Source organism: Asparagus officinalis, chromosome 8 (assembly GCF_001876935.1).
Source record: "Asparagus officinalis chromosome 8, Aspof.V1, whole genome shotgun sequence".
NCBI lineage: Eukaryota > Viridiplantae > Streptophyta > Magnoliopsida > Asparagales > Asparagaceae > Asparagus > Asparagus officinalis.
This window is the reverse complement of record NC_033801.1, coordinates 25,170,552-25,177,516: the sequence shown is the minus strand read 5'-3', so window position 1 is coordinate 25,177,516 and position 6,965 is coordinate 25,170,552. Positions and strand designations below refer to the sequence as shown.

At 43.1% G+C, this 6,965-nt stretch overlaps 1 protein-coding gene across 2 annotated transcripts in view; it reads left to right on the top strand.

Moving 5' to 3' along the window:
• Positions 5,215-6,965, top strand: part of LOC109819546 (VIN3-like protein 1) — a 14,720-nt gene continuing 12,969 nt past the window's right edge. For both annotated transcript variants that reach the window (XM_020385300.1, XM_020385302.1), the window contains exon 1: positions 5,215-5,488. The gene's annotated coding sequence lies outside the window, so the exon portion shown is untranslated. The remainder of the gene's footprint in view (positions 5,489-6,965) is intronic.

The following is a 6,965-nucleotide window of genomic DNA, read 5'->3' as shown; positions in this document are numbered from 1 at the left end:
TGGTGGCTCCCACTTGTTCGGCTTCCCGCCAGATTGTTCGCCGGCAAAATTCCTGTTTGCTTTACTTCATTGATGTCATTTGCTATCTGAATAACAGTTTTTTGGTTACAGGAAGATTCGGTCTTTTTTAGATCCCGGTTACAATAAAATCAAAAATATAAGAAAATCAAAAATTACAACTTTTTCTCCTTGTGAACAAATCGCCGAGCTCCTGTTATTCGTGGTCACTCGCTTTGGTGGGCTTGTTTCGCCTACGCCGGTCGGTTGTTTGCCGTGGACCACCGCTGCGATCTAGATCCTGGACAGATCTTACGCCAGTATTAACGGGTTATTATTTCACGAAGCGAAATATAATAGCCCAGGTGTAGCCGATTGATTCACCAATGAAAAACATCTGTCAAGTCTCGGGATCTAAACCAAAGCTTAGATTCCCGGTAGTTGATAACAACGCTAGATCTGCAGATTCTTGATCCCTCGCAACTCCTGCCTTTTTTTGTGATAGCGGTGGCTCGCCGAGAATCAGATCGAACGTCCAAAGTTCTTCAAGCCTTCGCAAAAACTCCAAGCATGAGGGTCTCAACTTCCGACAGAGTTTTCGCGCTCTCAAAAGTTCTTCATTAATAGTCCCCTCAAATGGGATACATGATCTCCCGCCTATTTATAGGCAACCAGACTTCTAGTGCATTATGGCACAGATCTGGGCGGCCACCTCAGGTGCGCCTCGGCCTCATTGCCGATGCACACCCTTGAGGGTGGCTCGGCTTTTGCGCCGCAAGCCATCCCGGGCGTTGGCTCGGCCTTTTGCCGAGCCATGCGGGGGTGGCTTCGGCCTTGGCCCGAAGCACACCCCAAGGTGGCTCGGCTTTGGCCCGCACGCCAACTCCGGCGCGCTTTGCCGTCCGTTCGTTCCGGTTGTTTCCGGTATCTTGTATCCGCTTCAGTCCGTGATTCGCCGTGTATGCCGGTGATTGCTGGTTCTGAAATCGATTCGTTTGACTTGATTCCTGATTTCGAAGTCTGCGATCCCGATTAAGGCCAGCTTAAAAAATCGGCTTTGGTGTCTGAGCTTCGAATCCGTTACTATGGATTGGATGACTCTGTTAGACTCTCATGGGCACCGTTGCGTTTGATTCCGGCACGCGAGTAGATTTCATCTCCGTCGTGTTTCATGTGCGGTTTCGTGCGTGTCACTGGCTTCGGTGTGTGGACTGACGTTTCGTTGCTTGGATACGTCGCGCCCGATGGCTCATTAGTTCGTGTTGAGCCGTGTTAAGGGACCTATAAGCAATTTTATATGCCTACAATGATAGGGTGCGTGCTTTTTCTTGATGCGAGCAAGACTCTTGTACATGCACGATGACTGCCATTGCTAGAGGATTTTGACGTATGCGGCGCACTGTCGTGGGGCAGTGCGGTGTTGGCATACTTGTATCGAGAACTGAGTAGAGTATCCCTGATGTAGAATAAAGAATTCAAGGGATGCTGCACATTGATACAGATTTGGTCATGGGAGCGCATTCATATTGGACGCCCTACTTTACTTGTGCACCGTGACCTACAGGGGCAGTTTCCTTTGGCGTACATGTATAATTGTACACACAAATTTTATTCGCACTAAATTTGTACTTATATATTCTCTATTCTGCATATAGGTATAACGTGCGGTACGCTAAGTACCGATCAGCGACGCGCCATCGTGAGTTTTACCGAAATGAGCTTGATAGCCTCCAACACGAACAGGTAAATATAAATCTCAAGTCATTATGAATATTATAGTTTTGTTGTTGATACTGATAAATTTTTTATTTTATTTCAGTTCAAGTGGAGACCCTATACACCGCCGGAGCTGGATATGCATTCTCTTGCACTTATCTGCCGAGATAGTCCCGACTTGTGGAGAGCAAGAGTTCCATTGATTTGTTGGGAGATCGTGGAGATGCATGTCCCTGATTGTGTGCTACGACAGTTTACGCTCTCTCAGCATGTGCCAGATCCTATCGAGCAGATCTCTCGTCGGCGGTGACCTACTTCGCACCATACCGACTGGGCCGTAGTCCGTGCGGCCTACATAGACAGGTGGGCTCACATGTGGGATTTCATCTAGGATACGAGGCCCATAGCTGTTGACTATACCGCGTATATGGGTTGGTATTGGGGTATCACACGTAGATGGATCACACGTGACCCACAGCCCTTAGCTGGACACATGTCACGGCCACCGACAGATAGTTACATCCCTAGTGGGATGAACGAGAGAGATTACGTAAGTTTCTAAGCTAAATTATAATATTTTTTTCTTGAGTTGGTACTTAATAAATTATTTACCTCACAGGTCTGTGCTTTTGATAGCATTGAGGCTGATATTGATGCGACCGTGCCTGAGATTCAGGATCAGGTGGCGTTAGGGCTCCTCGGCAGGATCAAGAAGACCATAGCACAGGTGTTTCATAAGACTCACGTCGACGAGTTCGCAGGCCGTGAGGACAGGTCTCGATCATTTGGGCAAGCGTACACTCGGCGCCGACGGCCACGTGACGATGACGGCGGCACTTCGCATGCTGATGGAGCCGGCACTTCGCATGCTGATGGAGCCGGAACTTCACATGCTGATGAAGCCGGCACTTCACATGCTGATGGAGCCGGCACTTCGCAGCCTCACACACAGCCGGATACTCAGATAGTCGAGGCTCATCAGCGCGGGGGGCGGGGAAGAGCGAGGGGGAGGGGGAAGAGAGGGAGAGGAAGGAGAGGAGCTATATTGGGTTGTATTTGAACTTATTTTGTTAAAATTTGTAAATTGTATGAATTTTCAAATACTATACTTTTATGGATCAATTATAGCTCGATATGTGATCTTTTTGCGTATTGTTTGATTCGTGCGTGTTTAAATAATATATATATTGCAGTAATTATTGTCAACAGGTAAATAGTTGTATATATGAGTTAAATAGGTAGACGCATACAAAACATGCATAGCAGCCTGTGCATGTTTTGTAAAACCTGCAACTTCACGGGAGTTCAACTCCCGTGAAGTTACAGTCTAAATTTCCCAGAGAGCGATTCTCTAGGAAATTTGGCCTGTAACTCCACGGGATTTCAACTCCCGTAGAGTTTTAACATTACAACAAACTCCACGGGAGTTGAACTCCCGTGGAGTTTATTGAGGAAAATAAATTTCACGGGAGTTCAACTCCCGTGAAGTTTAAAAGTGTACTAAACTTCATGGGAGTTGAACTCCCGTGAAGTTTCATAAAGTTTTTTAGAAAAACCGACCTGGTTTCAGCGACAGTGCTGAAATCAGGTCGGTTTTTCTAAATAAATTGGAAACACGTCGTTTTTTGCAATTAAAACATGAAACGGGTTGGTTTTGAAAATTTGTCCCACAAATATGGGTCAATCATGTTCACTTTTTTTAATTACAAAAAAAGGTTTTCTCGATTTTAGACATCCAAATCTTCTATATTTTGATGTTAGTCCCCAAATTATGGAAATTTGAATTAGTCCTCCAAATCCTTTAACTGTGTTGACATAAGTCCGTCCGTCACATTTTTCGTCCAAAAGCTTAATCATGGTTTGGGTATGGGTTAACCAAGAACGTATATGTACCATTTTATCCTTTCGAATTGAAGCCCACAGCTCAGTTTTTGCCTCTCCCTCTAAATTCCTGCTTAAATAGTTGAGAAATGGGGCGTCTCTATTCACAAATTCTCACCCGGATCAACGAAGATCAGAAAGAAACTCAAAGATCAAGTTTGATTGAAGACTACTTTTGCAGAATCACTCCCAATCTACGTTCATTTTTGAGATCCTAGGCTTTTTGGTTTAATGCTTATTTGGGGATGACATAACAATTTTATAACTTTTCCAATTAATATACCCAAATATGGGAGCTATTGAAAAAGCTTGGTGGTTTTGAAAAAAACCTTGGAGAGAGGCGAAGAGAATGAAAGTTTGAATGTTATTTAATGACCAACAACTCCAATGCTAGAGATCATCGGCGATCCAATTGTGAAATCTCGTGAATGTAATAGTGACAATAAGAATTATTGTTGTATACTGCCGTCCATCAATTGAGGGCAATGAAGGTAAAATGAAAAGGAGTTTGTTAGTAATTTTAGTAACCATGATGATTATCCTTGAGGAAGAAGACAAGCTGGGTTTGGGTTCACAAGGGTAAATTTGAGATTACACCCTAAACCTTCAAAAGAATCGAAATATTCCATCAACTATTTCGACACATTTCATTAAATTTTCATGGTTTGAGGAACTAATATCAAAACATGGAAGATTTAGGGACTAATACAAAAAAAACCCCAAAAAAGGTGAACATGATTGACACACATTCGTGTGAAGTCAAACTACACGTGTACTAAAAATGATCCCCGAACCCAGTCCTTCTGATACGATCCCATTGATCATTTTTATCATAAATGAAAATACAAAAACGTACAATCTATATTACGCCTTTCTCTCTTTTGGCAGGCATGTCGATATTGCACTTTTTGACCCTGTTTTGATTAATGGAAATCACATTTTACCCACCCAATGGCCGAATAAAGAATTCGGGTCCGCGGTTCGTTTGGCCCCACCCTCTGATGCGTGGGTCCCCTGCCGCCCTCACCGATGAGCTTGACCCCTCTGCAGCGTTAAGGGGCTGTTTGGTTCCCTGTTTTTGAGGGAAAGACTCTCTTGAAAGCCTGTCAAAAGTGTCAAAATTGATACTTTTTGGCAGGCTTTCAGCCAAAATCGCTTCTAAAAAAGAAGATTTTGGCTGAAAGCCTGCCAAAAAGTGACACTTTTGGCAGACTTTCAAGAGAGCATTTTCCTCAAAAGCAGGAAACCAAACAGTCCCTAAGGGGCTGTTTGGATTGGTTTTTTGGATGAGTAAAATTGGGAAAAACTATCAAAAATATCAGCTTTTTGGCAACTTTCCCCCAAAATCGCCTCTTATAGAGGCGATTTTGGGGGAAATCTGTCAAAAAGCTAACATTTTTGTAGCTTTCCGTTCTTTTACCCATCCAAAAACCGGAACCAAACGGGGCCTAAGGTAACTGTGGTGCTACGGGTATCAAAAAACATGAGACCCTACATGACAGAGGTGACGTTTGGACTCCCTATTCTTTGATACACCGTTCATAAAATAGATAGCCGAAACTGCATCTCATCTGTCCCGCATATAGGTCCCATGTTTTTATGTCCCGGCTCGCTAACAGCAGTCCCACCCTCTCCTCTCTCGCGAACAAAATCTAGAGAAAAATATATTTACGCTACTCAACAGGTTCCTTCAGCGCACGAGAAAAAGCGTAGCCTCCCCCCTCCCTTTTTTTTTCCTCCAAACCCCCCAAAAAAATCCCACCTTTCCCCCTAATTTCTGCTCTCTCAGGCCGCCCGGCGGCGGCCCAGATCTCCGGTGCGCGTGGAATTGATCGCCGCCGACCTCCTCAGCTGCCGCCACCGGACGCGTCTTCGCTGATCAGGGAAAGATCAGGTACGATCTCTTCTTGACCTGCGATCTCTGTGAATTCTCTATGCATCTCCATTGTTTGCGGTGCTTAGATTCTGTGCCCTAGGTATAAGCTCTCAAAACCCTTGTCTTGATCTTTCGCGGTTAGTTAGGGATCGGTTCGAGTTGGTTTCACCTCCTAGAATATGATGCGATCCGATTGTTTCCTTTGTGATTGTGTAATCATTGGTGATCATCTTTTCGTGTTTTTTTTCTACTAGCAGTATAGAGAAATAGCTCAGAGGTTGATGATTAATGAACTTCGCGTGTTCTTTTACTAGAAAATTATTGAAAGGATGGTAGGGCAGTACATTGGTCAAGTTTCAAGGAGGTAGCAAAGAGTGTAGTGATCATACGTAGGAGTCAGGGGGATGAAATTGTTTGATTATTTCGGTTATTACTTGATCTTTTCATAGTGCTTATATGGAAGAAGAGGACATGGGAGATGCAGGGAAAAGAAAATGCATGATGAGAGGAAGATGAAATGTGCGAATTCGTTGTATTTTCAGGAGTTTGTTCGTTCCAAGTTAATATGATAACTGTAGAGTTAGAGTTTCTTGTTTAATTTGTTCGATCTCGTTTAATCTGTAAAATTATTTACATGGGATCTTTAGTGGAAGGAGGGGAACGTTCTGATCTGCTTCCTTATTACATAGACTATGTGTGTTTTTTCTTATCTACTGCAGTTTTAATAGAAACACGAACTACTCATCTGAAATTTTACTAACAATAAGAAAAAAGAGTGCTTACAGAGACGATGTTGTGGCGAAGAGGAAATCGAATTTGATCCATCTCAAATGAAAATTTGAAATTATTCACCGGTGAGTCTAATGAAACAGTTCCATATCTCGATGGCTTGGTGGCCTTCAACTTAATCTTAGACGGGCCTGTACTTGATTGACTTTGATCACAGTAATACTTCTCTCTGAGTCTCTCAATCCGAGGCATCTCCCTCTCTGATCAATCTTAATGTTGTATTTTGCACATAATAATTTTTGCTTTAATAAATAATAAAATAATAGCTAGAAATATGGGAAATATAAGCCAAAGCTTCCCAAGAACCAGTCAAAGCTAATTACTTGGCTTAGGCTCAGAATCAAAAAATGTTTTTCTCCTTATAGTCAAGAAAATAAGATCCTAATATATTTGGAAATTCCTACAGAGAATTGGGGGTTTCATCATCATCCAACTATTTAATCCATTGGGTAGTTCAACAGCTCGATGTGAGTGGTTTGGTGCTAGTTGTCCTGAGCGCTAGAGAGCCATGGATTGAACCGATGTATGATGTGCCAATGAGATGGCCTTCTGTTTATCGCTTGTAACTGAGAGTTTTATGTTCAGGTTGAATTAACATTGAGTAACTTCATCTACCAGGTTAATTAGACGGGCACACCCAGATCAAGTTTAACACCTCTTAACTATTTGGATGATTTTTTTTTTGTTTGGGGGGGGGGGGGGGGGG